This window comes from Lissotriton vulgaris, chromosome 8 (genome assembly GCF_964263255.1).
Source record: "Lissotriton vulgaris chromosome 8, aLisVul1.2, whole genome shotgun sequence".
NCBI classification, from domain to species: domain Eukaryota; kingdom Metazoa; phylum Chordata; class Amphibia; order Caudata; family Salamandridae; genus Lissotriton; species Lissotriton vulgaris.
In genome coordinates, this window is record NC_141696.1 from 716,742,926 (window position 1) to 716,763,042 (window position 20,117).

At 46.8% G+C, this 20,117-nt stretch overlaps 1 protein-coding gene and 1 pseudogene across 6 annotated transcripts in view; both read right to left on the reverse strand.

The window, feature by feature from the left end:
* Positions 1-20,117, reverse strand: part of BCLAF3 (BCLAF1 and THRAP3 family member 3) — a 703,357-nt gene that overhangs the window by 682,793 nt on the left and 447 nt on the right. The gene's annotated exons all lie outside the window — the stretch shown is intronic.
* Positions 511-1,013, reverse strand: LOC147697918 (secreted frizzled-related protein 2 pseudogene; annotated as a pseudogene).

The window sequence follows — 20,117 nt, forward strand, 5'->3', positions numbered from 1 at the left end:
TGTTGTTGGGGGAGGTGCCAAAATAAGCAGAGCATGCTGTTCCCTCAAAGTGTTTGGATTCTGCATTTCAAAATCCACAGTTCTTGCATATAGCACTTGATTTCTGTGACCTTATGTTTTCTCTCTGGGTCTTTAAATCCAGAAACACCCAAGAAAAATCTAGACAGGCAAAGTCAGCGTGGCTCTTCTACTATGGATGTGGGTTTTCGTGTACTTTTTGCATTTCAAATGCAAGACGTGCTTTTCAGACAAACCAGTATGTTGTGACAACCCTTATATTTCCGGGCACCTGTAGGTATGCAGTAATTCAGAGAATGTTGCTTTTAATGTGCTGCTAGCTTGCATGCAGTGGTAAAGCGCATACTTGTGAACATTTAGGAGCGCCCAGGAGAGATGATCTACCCCAGTACAATGTGCACTTCGAGGGGACAGAAATTAAGAAATGCCTGTCCTCTCAAGCATATGCAGTCCCCTGCACGCATGCCTATACGCCGCAGAGCACACGCCGCGTCAGGGGCGCTTACCTTCCCGGGTGGGCGGCAGGTCCAGGTCGGTGGCAGCCAGCGGGATGCAGAGGTCGTTGTCCTCCCGAAAGTGGTGCACTCCAGCATCTCGGGCCAGGGGAAGCCCAAGGCGGACATGACCGGCGCGCAGCTGTCCTTCACCTGCTCGCAGAGCGAGCGGCACGGCTGGATGGTCTCGTCGATGCAGACGCGCGCGAAGAGCGAGCACAGGAACTTCTTGGTGTCTGGGTGGCACTGCTTCTGCACCAGCGGGATCCAGGAGGAGGCCTGCTGCAGCACCTCCTTCAGCGTCTCGTGCCCCAGCAGGTTGGGCAGGCGCATGTTGAGGTACTCTATGTCGTGGCACAGCAGCAGGCTGGCCGGGATGGGCTTGCAGTTGCTCCTCTTGTACGAGAACTCGGGCTGTCTTAAGGGGAAGAGCCCGGTGACCGTGTCCATACAATGCGCTGCAGTGAAGAGCAGGCAGAGGGCGAGGTAACCCCAGGTCATGTTTCAGCAGTGGGACCGCAGGCTGCGGGGAGAAAGACTGCTGGGGGTGCCTTGGGCTCGCCTGCGCGAGTGAGGTGCTGGACGAGTTCTTATGGTGAGGGTGGGAGAGCTCCCCTACCTCTGCCTTGCCTAGCTCAATTCGCCTGGCTTTCCGCTCCCTCTGCTAGCCTCCCTCGGCTCCTCTAACTAGTGCTCTTTAATCTTTGTCTTAACTTCTCTGGCTCTTAACCCACCTCTCGGGTTGTCCTAGCCTATCCCTGCCTCTCCCAGGAGTTTCTCCTTGCCTACCCAGGCCCTTTTCTCATAAATCTTAGCTTTTCTTAGCTCCCCTGACCTCTGCCTTCAATAGCCCTTCTCAGAGCCACTGTGTCTCCCCTAGCACCGTATACCTCTGCAAGCCTCCACAGTCTCTTTGTACCCACTGCCGGTACTAGCTTAGTCGAATTTCTGGCAGCTTTCTCTGCGTCTCAGCAGTCACCGCGGGTGCAACCTCCGAGCGCCCAGCAAGAGGGACCGATCTGAGCGTGGTCTGGGCAAACAAGAGTTTTGTCCTGATTTTTTATGGAAATAGGGGCGCGTGGGAGGGGCCTCCAGACAATAACCTGAGAAGGATTGGCCGATGCTTTTTTTGCCAGGCTTCCCTCTGGGAATTCACTTTTTGGCAGGAAAGCCACGAAAGAGATGTTACTGTGCATGTTGAAAAAGCCCTCTCTGAACAAAGAGCTGCCCGGCTCTCAGTCGCATTGTTGCCAGGCAAGGAAGGACTACATACAGACACCGTTTAATTTACATAATTTGTTTTTAAAGTTATATGCTTTTTTATTTTCAAGAATGACTTTTATTCTTAAAGAAAAGCTCTGGAATTTACTAGCTCAAATAAAACTTGTGGACACACGCATGCCAACGCTCCCTGTTTAGGAGAGAAAGTCCTATTTTAGTCCGTGTGATTGATAGCTCTCTTACCTTGGTGTTTTGTACTGTTTCACGTATAGGTCTTCCTGTAACGCCAGTCAACGGGAATGTATTATCTTGGGTAGGTCACAAATATTGGCTAGATTTTAACTCGTTACACTATTCCCACATTGGAAACGCCGTCCAGTGAAGTCTGACGTGTTTCAAGAAGTGACTGGCTGCAGTCCCACCCCAGCAGCTTGGCGCGCGATGGGGGTCTGCGTGCCGTGGTGCCTGCGCCGCTTGTTGCAGCCTGTTCATCTCCCAGCTGTCCCCACATCTTCTTTCCATGATGGGAAGCCTTAACTGCGATATCAGTCCAACCCAAAGCTGGCTCGAGAATAACACGTCATTTGTTTCCAGCCATGCACGTATTGTTGTTGCTCAGTCGTCTTTACCGCCCAGGCAGGGAGTGCCTGCCTGGCTGATCCCCGTGACTCGCAGCTGCCTCCCCAGACACTGTGCTGTGCGGGCCTCGTAGCTCGCACGGCGCGGACCTGAATGGCGCTAATCAGAGCCCAGCCAGAGGATTAGGAGGGAGGAAAGCAGCGCAAGGCGGCTGGAGTGTGGCGCCGACAAGGGGGGGGGGGGGGGAGCACGAGGAGCGCTCTGCGAGGTCGCGGACTCTAGCGCTGTTTGCAACGGCCGGGCAAGGCAGGAAAACGGCTCACCTTCACTGCGGTGCTGCCTTCAGGCTCGCAGGAGGCTCGCGGGCGACTCGAGGAGGAGGAGGCTCTCTTCACTTGAAGACTCAGCGGTGGACAGCTTCTGAAATTATTTGGATTTGGGGGGAGTGTTTTGCTGTCCTGAGTGACGGGCGTCGTCACGGTCTAAAGAACAGCAAAACTTACGCCCCCAAATTCGAAAAAGACGGAGCCTATTCGGAGGGACACCTCTCTCCTCCAATGGCTGGCCTCCGTTTAGGAAGCCAGCCAATGGGAGAGAGGGAAAAACTGAGGCGGGACTAATAGTCCCACTAAGAAACATTAATTCTCGGACTTCCTAAAAAGGGGGAAATAAATCTGGTGCCAGCATTGAACAGGTCATAGAGCTATTATTTACTTTACTTTTAGCCCTTATTCTTCGAAGATAAATGGCATCCTCTGCACCGATGTGTGAAAAACATGGTGCTGAGTGCCTCTCCCACCCCTGTGACCTGATCCCGCTCTACATACTGCACCAATGATAGCGAGACCTGTTTTTGCAGAATGTGTTCAGTTCATAAAAATTGTACCACAGGAAAATATTTGTCATCTTCTAAATGCTTTATATCTAATAAATAACCTGAAACCAATTTTTTCGGAAGTAAACTATAACAGAGAATGAAGACCCGGAAGCGTGCTGATGGTTAAGTGGTTTTAACCCTCCTCATTCCCTGGCATCGCAGGGTTTGGGGATAAGCCTCTGGGTCAATTAGTGTGATGTTAATCCACTGGTAGTAATGACGTGAACCTGCCACATATTTCTTTGCTGAGTGACATTACATTCACACTGCGACCACGTGTGTTTTGTATACGCTGCTAAAGTGCTGTCTCGGGAAGTATAAAACATACACAGACCTTCGGCTATTGAGATTTTCACGCACACAACCCATGTTTCTTCGTTTCGAGGGAGTGGGTGTTCTAGCCTGTTGCTTTTTAAACTGATGAACAATGTTTATAGGTTGTAATGTTGGTAAATTCATTAAACATAGGGGTTAAAGAAGGGAACCAGGAGAAGCAAAGACAGCATGTTTGGGTGGACAGACTGCTTGTCAGTGGAAGACACTGGCCACAAGAAGCAGTACTTGGTCCAGGCTCCATGGCATGGACAAATACTCCAAGCCCAGGAGGAAACCGCAAGGAGGAGGGCTGACCAATAGGAAGCAAGGAAAGGAAACCCATGTGGGAGGCAGCCAATGGTAAGTAAAGTGATGTGAGAGCGAGCCAATGGTAAAGTAGAAGTAAGTAATGCATAACAGGTGGGTTCTATGCACCTTTGAAAATCTATATATACACACAATAGATTTTGCAAGCGCTATGCAGGCAAAACCTAAAAAGCGGACCCAGAAAGCGAGCGCTCTTGGACGAATTCAAGGAGCCAGTCAGGAGGTGGTAAACAGGCTAAGCTCCAAAGAAGGAACAAAGACATGCCAGACAGCCTAAAACAAACAAGCCAGCAAATAGAAAGCAAGCAAACGTTTGTTACAATACACAAAGCCAATGGTAACAATTGGACAGAATGGATTTCCTAGGGACGATTTCAGTATGTCCCCAATATGTCTTTGTAACCAGTCAGCTGAGCTGTTTGGTAGGTTTTGACCTGAAAAGAGCTTAAATGTATTGCTCTCTGGTGACAGTCTCTCTCTTGCATCTATCATTCATAAAAGAAATCTACTGACTCAGAGAAATCAGCATTTGAGTCAAGTTTTTTTTCTTTTTAAAATCGATCCTTTTGGAGCATGAGAATATTTTATTGGGGGTTGGGGGGCGGCAGGGTGTATATTATGGGAAAATGACAGTCTAACCAACACAAAATAACTGCAGGTCCATAAACTCCACGTCCCTCAGCACTACTACGTCTATATAGCTAAATGTTTTCACTCGTTTATCCCTTTCCACCTTACCCTCCCACGATCTCTAACTTTTTTGCTCTTCTCCCTCCCTTATGCATAGTGGTCTCTCTACTTTCTAAAATATTCCTCTCACTTCAGCTATAGAAATTAAGGTTCTGAGCAGTTTACTTAGACTTGCATACTTGTGAGCCCATGTCATATTAAGGAACTACACCCAAAATCAGTAGGTGTTCGTTCACTGCTTTGTGATCCATAAACAGCAAATACTAAACTGGTCACTATGCAGAGCTTCCGTTACCCTGAGCCAAAGTGTGCAAACCTTCAGGTGTTCTTTGCTCCATGAACGCTCAGCTTCATGCTGCACAGCAACGTCAAGCACAACTTACAATATTGAAACATCATAAGATTTGACTGACAAGGATAGTTAATTACATCCATGGAAAGATAAAATTGCGCATTAGAAAATGTTATAAATGGCCTTTCTTCTGAAATGAAGCTTAGCTGCATTATGTCTCTGCTGGTGACACACTGAAACAGTTCACAATATTTTACCACAAAGTAAAGCTCTATTTCTTCCATAATTCTCTGGAGTATAATTTTAGTTGGAGGAAAAAATGAAGGAGTCCAATTGCCAAACTGTATTTTGTAATATGTTAAGTAGCACTACAGTAACTACGCCTGCACTACTAACTGCAATTCATAAGCCAACAGCCATTATCATCATCATCTTTTCTGTGGAGAGAGCCCCGCCACAGTGATGGAGACCTCTGCACATGGGTATATGTTTTAGTAGCAAAGGTGGGGTGTGGCGGGAGAGCAACACATGAACATGGGTGGGTAAACCAAAAGCACAGCCAGCAGGTGGGGGCAATCAACAAAATGGGATGAGTGGAAGAGCAGGATCACAGGCAGCTGGAGGAGACAAGCAACAACAAGAAAAACGGAGGAGGCAAGCAACAACACAGTCAGCAGGTGGAAAGTACCAACACGGACAGTAAGTGGCACGTAACAACACGGACAGTGGGAAGGGGAGGTAAGTAACGCAGAGGACGAAGCAACATGGATGGCAGGACGTGGGGGCACAAATCAACCAGGAGCACTAGTACACAAGGGAGATCACTGGAAAAAAAGGTCCATACCTTGGTCCAGTGCCAACACAAAAAGAAACAAGCATTGGCATAGCCAACGGGTCTCGCCTTTGGGACCTTATATGTTTAGCTTGTGTTAATCTAGAGCCGAGCTAGCTGTGGAATTCACAACGGGTGCAACACACATTGCCGATCCCACTGTCACGCGTAGTACTGAAGAGCTCATGGGGCGCGCACACGACCGCCCTGTGGATTTAGTTACATCAGGAAAAAGATGGAAAGTTTAATTCACAATAAATTGGGCTACTGGAATTATGAGATTGCACGGCCGCAGTGTTTTCTGCATAGTTATGAATTTGCCACATAATCCATCATCTACAGATTGTAACAACAAGCATTTGCAATGCAATAGGTCTCGCAGCATTAAAGTTTGAGTTATTGGCATTGTGTATGACAATGCGTTGCATAACATTTTTAGCATACTTTGAATTGGTGAGCAGTTTGAGTGTGTGCAAGAGTGCTGTTGCTCACAGCTGTTATTATTCAGCAGCTCTAATGATGCACCTCACGCACGGGGCTGACGCAGTTCTTATTCACAAATCTCTGATGATGCACGGGCTCACAGCTGTTATTATTCACGCAGCTCTAATGATGCACCTCACGCACGGGGCTGACGCAGTTCTTATTCACAAATCTCTGATGATGCACGGGCTCACAGCTGTTATTATTCACGCAGCTCTAATGATGCACCTCACCACGGGGCTGACGCAGTTATTATGCACCTCACTACGGGGCTGACGCAGTTATTATTCACAAAGCTCTGATGATGCACCTCATGCACGGGCTCACAGCTGTTATTCACTCAGCTCTAATGATGCACCTTTGGCATGGGCTCACAGCTGTTATTATTCACACAGCTCTAATGATGCACCTCACGCACGGGGCTGACGCAGTTATTATTCACAAAGCTCTGATGATGCATCTCAGGCATGGGCTCACAGCTGTTATTATTCACACAGCTCTGATGATGCACCTCACTCAGGGGCTCACAAAAAATGGAGCGCGTGCCTTCCAACATCAGACATTTATCAGCACAGCAACTGCAACGCCTTACCAGAGTCCTATAGCACAGCTGCCAGCCAATCATACGCTGTCCAACTATGCAACAACAATAGTGCGCAACTTTCCCTAAGGCCCACAGCTCAAGCGTAAACTGCATGAAGCAGACGTATAGCGCATCCTAAATTTTGCAATACAATTAGTTAAGGATGCATATGATTGCCTTCAATCAGCCTTTGGAAAGGATGAATACGATGCCTGATCACGGAGCTATCTTGACGAAGGTTTATTCCAAAGGACGGTAAAGTACAGGAACAACAATATTGTAGAGTAATAACATTCAAGGAAGAGAGGCCGAAGGCCACGTCTGAGTTCCCCTCTTGGTTCGCGCCAACTGCCTCTTCAAAATATAAATTTTCCCGCACATTCCAACTCTCATCCCATTGCATCTTCACACCGCCTACATTTCACGCAGGCCGGCCGCGGATACCGAAAGCACGTCACACAGCCCTCCCTGGCAGCATATTAGACCCGTATTCCTTCCATCCGAGGCTTCAGCGACAAACCATCATCACGAATTGTGTTACAGTCGAAATGGTTCACTGAAAGCAAGTTCAAAACTACATCTCCCGTAGGTTTCAAATAAAGCTCTACGACTGTAAACAAACACGGTGTGCCTACAACACGGTTCTAAGTGGCCCGACCCCCCCATTCACAACAAAGAGAAGCTTTTCACGCATTTTAACCTGCCGTTGGTGAAAGGGGTCTCTCACTGGGCACATGTACTTCTAACAAAATATATACTTCAGCACGAGCTGCCTGCACCAAGCGCATCTTCTCGTGCATCCAAGAAACTGCGTGTAAATAACCGCATAACAAAAATAAACCACGGGAGTGCTGGAAACTTCTCACCACTGACTCTCGGGGATCTCCTCAGCTCGCGCAGCAACCACAGGCCACAGCTGTCGAGGAGTCACCAGGCATGACAGGAAAGCCGAGGCAGCGATTGAAGGCGCGCCAAAGATGAGTGGCCTTAGAAGGGCAATTGTGCAGGAACCGGCAGAGTCGGCCTCATCTGTATAACTGCTAACGATATGCGAACGGAACTAGTGCTTAATTTGCGCCGGTGGCCGCAACTGATATTTACGAAGGACAAGAAAGGGAAAAACAACTGTCGCAAAGTGAGAAGGCAAGATGAAGAGACAGTAGAGTATTAACAAGCTACATTTCAGAAAATCCTTGTCTTTGATAGGCTTCTGAATGATGCTGTTTGTCATATGGATGTATTAACATTAGTACCCTATATCCACAATCCTATGGACAAATATTTCTAGATCCAGTGTTCCGGGGTCCGCACATCCAGTGGGGACTTATTCTAACATTTAGGACTTCCATGAAAATTCCAATGATGCAGAACCAGGTCTACATATAAGTAATCATTTCTGGTTATAGCCTTCACTTTCCATGCAGAGAATCAAGTTGAATGGATGGATTCAATGGAGGCAAATATTGCTCTGAACTCTGGTGCTGTCCTAAATCCGCTCCTATCATGCCACAGTTAATAACGTTTTTTGCATCGCTCATATCTCTATTGAGATTAATTGAATGCATTAGCAGTCATAGTTTACACCAACACCAGTTCAGATGGGAAATATTGGAGCTTTCACACTGTGCAGAGGTGCAGCGTGATGTGCAGGCAGCTGTACCAACAGAGCATTTGCCTGGCGTGAGATAGCTTCCAGTACACAAGCAGATTTAACATAAAGGAAGTCTGGTTCTTCTGCTAGAGGCAGGGGGCGTACAGGACAAAAAACGTCAATATGGAAAAGGTGGAGGACTTCCTGTACAGTAGGCAGTCAGTGACGAGATTAGACTTGGCCAAAGTATACAAAGCACACAATACACATTTACGTCATGACGCACTGTCATGATGCCACATGGTTGTGAAGGACATGGCCATTTTCTCTGATATTGATCCCTTACAATGTGATGTGATTTCCTATATTGCCATAATTGGGCCAAGTGTTATGAAATGTCATTTGATGCGAGGCAATGATTATGCTAATTAGTGGTTGTGAAACTTTAAAAACAAAGCCTACCTCTTTCTGATCACAAAAGGTTTGCAAGTACGTAACTGCCAGGCAGATATTGGCCGCCCAGCCAGCACTTCATCTCAGCGAACCTGCTCCTGTACTCCCCAGCTGGTCGTGTGGTGCGCGTGAGGAAAACTACTGTGGGGCGGGACTTCCGTTTCCTGCTGGAAGCTCGCGCCCACGGAGTGCCTGGCCAGGAGAGGAGCAGTGGTGACGCGGGGCTCCCATGCCCGAGGGAGAGCCCCGCGGTGGCGGCTGAAGTCCGGAGTGGCGGTAAGTGGGCCGGGGGGGATGGGAGACGGGGGGAGATGGGCTCGGTGCACTTGTGGGTGTGTGTGTGTGTGCGCGCGCGTGTGTGTATGCGACGGCGGGGGTGGGTTCTCTGTATGTGTGGGTGTGTGCGTGCATGGGCGCTCGTGTGTGTGTGTGTGTCTGCGTGTATGCGCATGCGTGTTTGGAGCTTCCCAGGAGACAGCAGCTGAGCGCGTTAGCGAGCGCGTGGCCCGCTCCGATCGCCTCCTTGAAGAGGCAATGCGCGCGGCCAGATGCTGTCTCCTAGGAAGCAGACCCAGTAACAAAAGATCTCCTGGCGGTCACAGTGCTAACGCGCTGTTACGCCACGAGACCTAAAAAAAATGTGCTTCTAGCTCAAATGGTTCAAAAGTTACTAAAAGCAGTGACAAGTTGCAGTGGAAGTCCCTTTGCAAAAGCAGGTTAGTCACCTTTTGGTTGCTTACTACTATATTTGGATATTAACTTGGTATTAATGAGGTGTAACCAAGACAGTGATTAACAAGTGTAAAGGTGACAACATAATAAAGTAATACCTTTACAAAATGTGCATCAGTCAGTCAGTCAGTCAGTCAGTCAGTCAGTCAGTCAGTCAGTCAGTCAGTCAGAATATCTTTATTCGACTTATTAAAGTCATACAAAGAAAGAAAACATTAAAACAGCACGTTAAAAAGTATACATTACGGTCATGACATTAAAAAGGCTTATACTCAATACACATTTTAAATACTATTTACACTTAGTTAAAAGATATGTATATATATAAAACCATGCCTATACTGCAATTTCATACATTTGATAAACTTTTAGGGAGAAGATTGGCCAGCAACTTTCACCCTAGCTGCCGCGACTAAAAAATTTGCAAGACCAAAAGCAATACATGGATTAGTCATTAGCTGTAGATAGAGCAGGGCGGGTCTCACCTGTGTGAACCCAGCATTTTTGAGCAATGGAAGTAAATGTTTTTTTCTCTGCTCGTGGAATAAACTACAGAACATAATGAAGTGCATGGTGTCCTGCACAGAGAAATGGTCGCAGCTGCAAGGGGCGGCTAGTTCTGGCTTCTGCCAACCCTTAAAGGAACCTAGGTGAAAATGAATAAGGTTAAACCTTAGTTTGGTTAATAAAAGCCTGTGATAAGGGATAGTTACGAAGCGAAGGTATGGGGCCAATTGAGAGTCGCTCAACAATAGGAAGTGAGCCCTAACTGCCGGCTTCTGAAGCTCGACTGCCTCACGGCTTGCTTCCTTCCTTTCTAAAAAGGCTTTTTTAGTTTGAACTATGTCGCGAGTCGTGATTTTCTCAGGAGAACGAAAAAGTTCTGGGCGACCCAGATCTGAAAATGATTTGCTTAGATAGGCCAACCAAGGAATTTTACTCTGATTGTCCAGTGATAGGACATCCCTCAGAATTTTATGGTTCAGAGGTAAATCAGCATTTAGCCATATTTTCAGCCACAAAATCAGGGGTGCAACGCTCAATAAGTCCGATAAATATGGCAGACCAACCTCCTTATGAATGGAGTAGGTAGGGGTTGATTGGGGAACAGAAAGAAGGGATCTTATGAATCTGTTTTCTGCTCTCTGAATGAGGTCGAGATTTACATAACCCCACAGAGAAGATCCATAAGATGCGATGGCAACAGGCTTACTTTTGTATATCTTCAGCAACGCTTCCATGGGTCTGGCGCCCAATTTGCCGGCAAAGCCCATGAGTGCGGAGGAAGATCTAGTTACTGCCAACCTCTTTGCGTTGATCTGTGGGCCCCAAGTGCATTTTTGATCAAACAGCACTCCCAAATATGGAAATGTGGTTACCTCGGACACAGCGGTCCCACTGCAAAAAAATGATTTGTGTCTTCTCTTTGCGCCCTCTATACCCATGACCATGGTATGGGATTTAGATGCGTTGACCTTTAGGTCCAGATTTTCCATGAAGGAGCCAAAGGCGTCAAGAAGAATCTGCAGGCCAACACCCGTACGGGCTATCAACACGGCGTCGTCCGCGTACAGGAGTGCCGGAATATGGGTGTCTCCTGCGCGCGGTACGTCCGTGCCCCTGCCCCTCAAATGTGTCCCAAGACCGTTAATATAAATGGTGAAAAGCGTAGGGGCCAGGATGCAGCCTTGGCGTACTCCTTTGAGGGATTTAAATGAGGAAGTACACCTACCATTGTTGGACACTCTAACAGCTGCGAAAAGCTCCTGGTGTAACGAGGCCATGTACATGACTAGGGCTTCGTCAATTCCCATGTCTAACAAGATTGACCATAGTTTGGACCTGTTGACGAGGTCGAAAGCCGACGAAAGATCCATAAAGGCCAGAAAAACTGAGCCCTCCTTAGCCATTGTATACTTAGAGATGAGTAAATACAAATTAATGCATTGCTCAATCGTGCCTTTACTCTCTCTAAAGCCATATTGTAGGTCGCACAGCCCGCCACAACCCTCAACGTTCTCCCTCAATCTTACTAGAAGAACTTTCCCCAGAATTTTTACAGTAGAGTCCAACAGAGATATGGGCCTATAAAAGGCTGGGTCATCCCTCTGGCCTTTATTTTTATAAATGGGAACGATAATAGAGTTAGCCCATGAGGCGGGTGCTGTGCTGGAGTTTACTGCATTAAACACGTTAGATAGCACTCTCGACCACATTTTAGGAGAGAACATAAAAAAGTCGGCCGGGACTCCGTCCGGGCCCGGGGCCTTATGTTTGGTTGTTTCCATAAGTGCCTTTTCTACTTCTTGAGGATTGATAACAATAGGGTTAACCATCCCATAAGAAGGTAAATGTCTATTATTGTCCTCAACGTCTGCATTGTCCCCATACACATTTTTAAAAAAGGATAGCCATTTTTCTTCAGTGATCACACAGTCCATCGGTAAATTATCATCTTCCATAAAAAGAGGATGCTTGATGATTGCCCAGAATCTTCTGCTGTCCTTAAGCACCGAAGCTGAGAGGAGTTCCTCCCATGTTTCGCGCTTAATGGCGTCTTTACGGCTCTTTACTGCTGACTTGTAGATTTTTCTCAGCCTCGCAATTTCCTCTTTTGGTCTTGGAACAATTTTAAGAGCCGCCAACAGATCTCTATGGGCCTTCGAACATGCAGCGTCGAACCAACGCTTATGAACTTGAGTTCCCGAAAGAGGTTTAGCTATAAGATCTTTCGAGACCTGTGCGCAAATTTCCTCGTAGGCAGAGACCAGTAGGCTCCCTTGGGTGTCGGAGTTCTGACACAGCTCGGTCTGCATTTTGATTTTGGGGAAACATTTTTTGTAAAAGTCTTCCGGGATTACCTTTGCCCATTTTAATCTTCTATCTTGATCTGTAGGCCTCAAAGAGGAGGCTGAGTTTACGAAAGATGGTGCTGTACCCATTTTACTGCCCCACACCACTTCGAGAAGTACTGGGTTGTGGTCACTGAAGTGGGTTTCCACCGTCCTATATGCTGTGATAAGGGATAGGATACCAAGAGAAACGAAAATATAGTCTATCACAGAACCATTCTGACTGCCGTTGAAAGTTGGCGTTCTAGCACCGAAATTGGGCTCATAAAGGTTATGATTAGCCAGTAGGTCTTCAAGCTCCTGTCCCTCTGTGGTATGTTCGAAGTGGGGCGCATCCAAGGCAGCGTCCTCATCATCACATACTGCTCTTCCCTTACAGGTTAAATTACATAAATGAATGTTAAAATCACCTAGTAAAACTAACTCAAATACAAAGGAGATATTCTGTAGGACTGAATTTAAAATGCTATCTAAGTTAGCGATATTTCGACCATTATAAGCACTGTTGCTTGAATTATAGAAATTGACGTATAAGGTCCTACTAGTTTTATTGATAGTCCTTTCAACGATCAATATGTTATCAGATTCGGACCTGATCTGTCTGTAACTTCCTTTTAGATCCACGGAGAATAAGAGCACCAGGCCGCCTTTGGCTCTACCCATATTACTGGGGACTGCAGGAATTGCAAAACTAGTGTATCCGTCCCACCAGAAATTGCTGGCAGTATCCCATGTTTCTTGCAGCGCAATGATGTGGTACTTAGAAATAAAGCTGCGCCATACTGGGTCCTGGCGTTTGGTGCTTAGGCCTGCCACATTCCAGCTTACAATCCTACATGACTCCCTGGTAGTCGTGGGTTCGCTGCCACTCTCAGAGTCGCCTTCCTCGAAAACTTGCGCTAAAGTGGCACCAGTAGAGTTCACGTGACAAAGAACCTGACTCGTCCCGCTGATAGTGCCCATGTCAGGAGCAGCGTCTGTCCCGAAAGAAAGTATCTGCTGACCACGGGTGATAGGTATATATGAATCTATGACTGCGTTAGACCTATAGAAGCTTTGGGGATCATTGATGTTTTGACCCTCTTTGTGTGAGTTTGAATTGAATAGTCCAAAATTGACTGGGTTAGATCTTGATGCAAGTCAATCACAGGTGTTAAGGTCCGATAAAGGGCCAAACCTGTTACCTGTGGTGAAGCCCCAAGCAGAAGGGGTGGCTGGGTGGATCTGAGCGGCATGAGCTTGATTCCACTGATGATGTGGGGTGAATGGGTGGGCCATGGCCGGCTCCATTCTCTGCCATCGTGTTGACCTGATGCCCCGTGCACTAAATTCGTAACCCGGTTCGCCGTTCAACCACCCGTTAGGTCCAAACCCATGTGGGTGAGCCGGGGGGATGAACCGCTCATATGGGTAAATGATTCTTCCTGGCATTTGCTGCGGTACAGGCGGAAACCGATCACTAGTGAATCCAGGGCCCTTTACCCCTCCCCAGCTACTATTGCTCCTATGCTTAGCTGGCCTGTTAGCATTGGCTAAGGTAGAGGATTGGGTCTCGTTGTTAAAAAATCTGAGTGTTAACGGAACTATGGATCCATTACGCCGTTGAGGCGGGAAGAGATTAATCAGGATTTCGGGAAGAACATCTGCGTTGGAAAAATTTATGATGACGCAGTCTCCCTGAAACTTTTTTGGCTTATTGCCAATCCAAGATACCCTCCTGGTCGAAACTATGACACCTGCCAATTTGTCCAACCCTTCTTGCGCCATGTAGATGTTGTTAGAAAGCCAATGTAGGGCTTTGTCCTTGAGATCCTGGTTGGACTCTGTTTTGTCTTGTGACAAAACTGGGACATTGGCCAGTACCAGAACTAGCGGTAACGCTTCCGCTAGAAACTGGACCGGGCTGGCCTCTTGGTTGAATACCACTGTTGCGTCGGTGGTGGTAACATGAGGTCCCCCGGTTGCCGCACTCTGATTCGGGGCTATTGATGTTAAGGATGGGGGTGGGTGTGGCAGGTCTGATTGAATGGGCTGCGTGCTTCTATCCGTAGAGGGAACATCCTCATCCGTGGATATTAAGTCTGTGACAAGGGTTGAAAGATTCTCTAATTCCTTAGCCAAATTACCGTGGACCCCTCCCAATTTCTTAACTTCGGCAGTCAGTTTGTCCACTTTCCCGATCAAGGGCTTTATAATAGTTTTGATCTTGATATCTATCATTTCCTGGATCCTGTTAAAGAGATCATCATCAGATATGCGCCTGGACTCAAAATCTACCTCATGGTCTGTGGGGTTACCCCTCCTTCTGGAAGGAGGAGTGGCTGGCTTATTCCTCCCCTGTTGTTTCCCCCCTCTCTTAGCTGCTGTTTTCCTGCATGCTCTAACGGCACGATTGGGGGGGGACTGGAGCTGAGGGGCCTCGTCTATGACGTCTGTCTGAATACTTGTCTCGGTGGAGGCATCGTCAGCTAGGTCTATCAGATCAGCACTGTCCTTAGCAGAAGTCAAATTTTCAATGGCTTCGATTTGATTAATCATAGAGTTAGGTCCAGAATCTGCGGCAATTGACTGTGTGTTACCTATCAGAGAATCGGACATAACTGTACTTGTAGACGGGCTATCTGCAGGCAGCACTGGTGATTGACTTAGGCCCAGAGATTGTCTTCTCTTACTGTTAATGCTGGTTACCACTTGAACTAAATATGAGTCAAGAGTGTTCACGACCTCTGCCGATTGAGGAGCCAGTCTTTTGACCATGTTTAGATTTTATGTTTGTAGGGTCGTGAACCCACACTGTCGGCAGAACTGTGGTCGAGGGACTCGCGGTCTTGGTAAATAATGGTGTATAAGATGGCCAACTAAGGGAAACTGACTAACACCTGCGTTAATGACCGTATTTACTCCCACATAAAGGGACCAAGCAGCCGTACCTCAAGTCCGCGTGGTCGTCTTCAGGGGGGTGGCCTGGCCTGGCCTTGTCGCGCCTCGGAGGGCCTCAGAGGGCCCGCCCTTTGCCCGGGCTTAGCCCCGGGCGTCCCGCTCGCGTCCCGCTCGCGTCCCGCGACGCTGAGGGCTGTTGCCTTTCTAGAGCCCCTCCCGTCGCTTCTGCAGCGTCGGGGAACGCGCCGCCGCTGAGCCCGATGGGAAACGTAGTCCCAAGGCGGCGGCGCGACTGGTGGCGGGAACTCGGCGTAAATGAAGGTCTCTGGTCGCCTGCTCGGTCTCCTGACACAAGCGCTGTCTTACTGGGTAAGGCTCCGTGTGCAAGATGCTCCGTGGGTTGGTGGCTTATGCAGCGTCTCCCACCCGCTCCACCGAGGGCTGTTGCCTTTCTAGAGCCCCTCCCGTCGCTTCTGCAGCGTCGGGGAACGCGCCGCCGCTGAGCCCGATGGGAAACGTAGTCCCAAGGCGGCGGCGCGACTGGTGGCGGGAACTCGGCGTAAATGAAGGTCTCTGGTCGCCTGCTCGGTCTCCTGACACAAGCGCTGTCTTACTGGGTAAGGCTCCGTGTGCAAGATGCTCCGTGGGTTGGTGGCTTATGCAGCGTCTCCCACCCGCTCCACCGAGGGCTGTTGCCTTTCTAGAGCCCCTCCCGTCGCTTCTGCAGCGTCGGGGAACGCGCCGCCGCTGAGCCCGATGGGAAACGTAGTCCCAAGGCGGCGGCGCGACTGGTGGCGGGAACTCGGCGTAAATGAAGGTCTCTGGTCGCCTGCTCGGTCTCCTGACACAAGCGCTGTCTTACTGGGTAAGGCTCCGTGTGCAAGATGCTCCGTGGGTTGGTGGCTTATGCAGCGTCTCCCACCCGCTCCACCGAGGGCTGTTGCCTTTCTAGAGCCCCTCCCGTCGCTTCTGCAGCGTCGGGGAACGCGCCGCCGCTGAGCCCGATGGGAAACGTAGTCCCAAGGCGGCGGCGCGACTGGTGGCGGGAACTCGGCGTAAATGAAGGTCTCTGGTCGCCTGCTCGGTCTCCTGACACAAGCGCTGTCTTACTGGGTAAGGCTCCGTGTGCAAGATGCTCCGTGGGTTGGTGGCTTATGCAGCTTACTGATTACTGTGCATCAGTAACCCACATAATTTGCTTTTTCTTTTTATTAATCCACAGTATCAAAATATTACATCATGCTTCAGACGTTCAGATGCTCATGAAAAGCCCCCCAGATATAAATACCAGTCTTTCGCTTCCTTGATCCTTTTGCTGAGTACAGACTAAATTCTAAATTATATATCTTATTCATTCTGGCTCGCCACCTTTCAAAATCGGGGGCCTGAGGCTGAAGCCACGAGGCAGCAATACAAAGACGAGCAACAGCCATAGCCACAAACAGTAGAGAACGATGTTTAAACATAGGTTTCCCAAGCTCTAGATCCTGACCAATTCCTAATAACATCATAGCTGCAGTAATTTTAATTGGCATCCCAGTAATCTCGGACAAAAACTTTTCAATATCAGTAATATAGAACAGCTTGCTACAAAAGTAAAAAAACATGTCAACTATCAGCATTATCACTCCCACAACGAAAACATTTACCATCCTCCCCCCCCCCCCATTTCAACAACTTTGCGGGCGTAGAATATAAATTAAGAACAGTTTTTAAAAGTTGGGCCTTTAGATTTGCAGATAGAAGGTTTTCCCCAGACATTATAAAAGCTTTCTCTAAGGATGGTTCATGTTCTCCCAAAACATTAGCCTATTTAACATTATGTTTCTCCAAATCATCTGCCCTAGAGGATAAAAGGATTTTATATAGAACCCCTATTTTCTCCTGGCGCCTAATAGTTTCACAAAATGTGTGCGGTGCTGGCGCTAAGTTTTTTCTACCCATAAAATCCTGAATTTGAATTAACTTAAAAAACTGCATCCTGGGTAAATTATATTGGCTGGCAAAATCCAAGAAAGGAGAGAACACTAACCCCCCCACCCCCCCGGCCTCATAAAAATCAACAATTTGAGAATACCCTTACTTCTCCAACTTCTAGCTACATAATGCCGAAAAATCGGTGGAAGAAACATTGAGGCATTTGTAGGTATGTAATATGTTATCCCCTCCAAAGAGAATGTTTTCCGAATAACTTTCCACACCTTAAAGATGGCATCAATAACTTTAAAGCGTGTACTCTTGTAGTAGCTATCACCAACTTCTTTAAACAGTTTTTAACCTCCGCCCCAAGAAGCATTTGAAAAATTGACGGAGCTTCTGCTCTGTTACTGACCACTTCTCTGGTCAGTAATATCTGCACTTTTGACAAAAAGCAAGCATAATAATAAAATGTAAAATCGGGTATCGACCAACCATCCTTTTCTCTTGGGAGAGTCATGAACCGTATGGCTCTTCTAGGTTTACCCGGAGCCCAGAGAAATTTAGCACACAAAGATTGCAGTTGCTGAAGTTGCGCCCGGGGCACCTCTAAAGGGACAGATCTAAAAAGATATAAAACCCTGGGAAGAATATTCATTTTTAAGATGTTACCTCTGCTCACCAACGTAAGCTGAAGACGCCCCCATCTTTCTAAAGATTCTTTAATTCTAGTCATTATACCCAGCCAATTGACTTCCACCAGCTCCTTCATAGATACTCGGATTTTAATCCCTAAATAAGTCCCTTTCTTAACAGTTCTTAGATCATCAGGCATAATGTTATTTGTGCATAATATTTGCGTTTTTGTTATATTAAGGTTTCCCCTTCTTCTTAAAAACCACAATAGTGGCCTCATCCCACGACTTAGGTGCATGCCAATTTTGTGTGGCTCGCATAGTAGCCAACATCTCCCTCTTAATATTGTGAAAAAATACCCTATAGACCTCCCCTGTGAGCTTGTCCGGACCAGCAGCTTTTCCGGTCGCCAATTTCTTAATAGCCATCTCTAGCTCCAACATTGTAATTAGACTATCTAACACCTCTGCCTCCTCCCGATCTACCTGTATTAAATCCCCTACAATAGGCAAAATATTTACAGCATCCTGTGGTTTCTGCTGGGTATAAAGATCTGTATAAAACTGATGAAAGATTGCAAGTATCTCTCGAGAGGCATGAGAAATTACTCCTAAATAAAGACCAGCAATTCTCTGGGAGGCTTCCTTCATCCGTAATCCTAGCGCTAAGCAACGACTTATCGCCTCACCATACTCATGAAACTCCCTTCTATAAATCAAATATTTCTGAGCATTTTCCTTATTCCAAAGAGTATTAATATTTGCCCTGCATCTTGGTGCAATGGTTTCAAGATCTGCAGTATCATTGCATTGTGAAATTCCCAGTGTCAATTTTTCCTCAGCCAATCTCAATTTTGAGTATAATTCCTGTAATTATATATTAGCTGTCTTTTGATAATGTATACCGAAACTCAATACTTCCCCTCTAAAACAATCTTTAAAAGTATCCCAAAGAACTGCTACTACGTGAATTGTCTGTTAGCAAAAAAATCCATAATCCCCCTCCGCATATACTCTTTAAAGCTGTTATCAAGAAGCAGTTTTCTATCTAATGTAAAAGTTCTTGGGTTATATATAACCTATAGAAAGTGCAGGAATTTCTAAGACTATTGAAGCATGATCAGAAGTGATCCTAGGGAATATATGCACCTGCGCCCCCGTAAGACATGCAGAAGATTTTTTTAAATAATCGAGACGTACCAGTTTCTGGTGAGGAAAAGAGTAAAACGTGTACACAGGCACTGATAGTTGAAGACTATCCCATGCATCTAGTAATCCATGATCTTTTAACAGATTATATAGTGCTTTAAACACTATAGGTTTTCGACCTGTGTATCCTTGTATCCCACCTTGAAATTCTTTCTTAACCAGATTGATATTAAAGTCTCCACACAATACCAGAGGGACCGGCCACGATGAGAGTTGTATATTTAATTCTTCAAGAACTAGTGATTCATCGAGGTTAGACCCATAAATGGTACATAGTGTAAATGTATGCCCAAGAGACATTCCACAATTACCCACCGCCCCAGTTTGCCGACTAAAAAATGACCTGTAGTCTGAGTGGCAGGTGAGGTGGGGTAAAATCAATAAAGAAATTCCACAGTATCAGTTTGGGAAAAGCTTTTGAAAACAGAAGATATGGTGTATTGTGTGAAACCGTAGTAACGATCGGTCCATGCTATTTTTCTTATGGCTAGTAAGGGGGTTAAAATACGTTCCTTAAATGTTTGCGGCCTCACTAATTATAATAGGAGAAAGAGGGTTGCCGCTGAACTGCGTTCGATTCAACCCGACTTACTTTGTATTCAAGAGACGCATGTTCCCTGGGGGAAACGTAAAATGTTGACATACTGGGTTGTACTCCTTGTTGCTTCACAACAATCGGCAATGACACGGGGTGTCGCAATAATTATTAATACACTCACTTTATTACCCAAAATCGCACATGAGAAAAACTAAAGCACATACAACCTACTTAAGAGGTCTAGATATTCAGTTGAGCACCTTCAGCAGCAGGTATGCTCTCAACGAAACAAATAAATAATTTAAAATAAGTCAATAAAAACTAGTCCCACTTTCTCCTTCAACCTTATGTTTATAGAACGGGGGTTGTTTTAATCTGACATAGAATACTGGCCACAGAGGGTGAACAACCAGCAAAGCGCACTTTGTCTGTCGCACTATGCAGTCTGTATTCCATTTCAACGTCAATCGTCTTTTACCGTTACTTCTCCACTCTACCTGAACTCAAATAATATGCCAACCAGTTAACGTTTTTGTGGGTATTACTAATGAGGCGCTTTCTAACTTTTGCTTGGTAGGCAAACGAAGAGGTCTATGTGT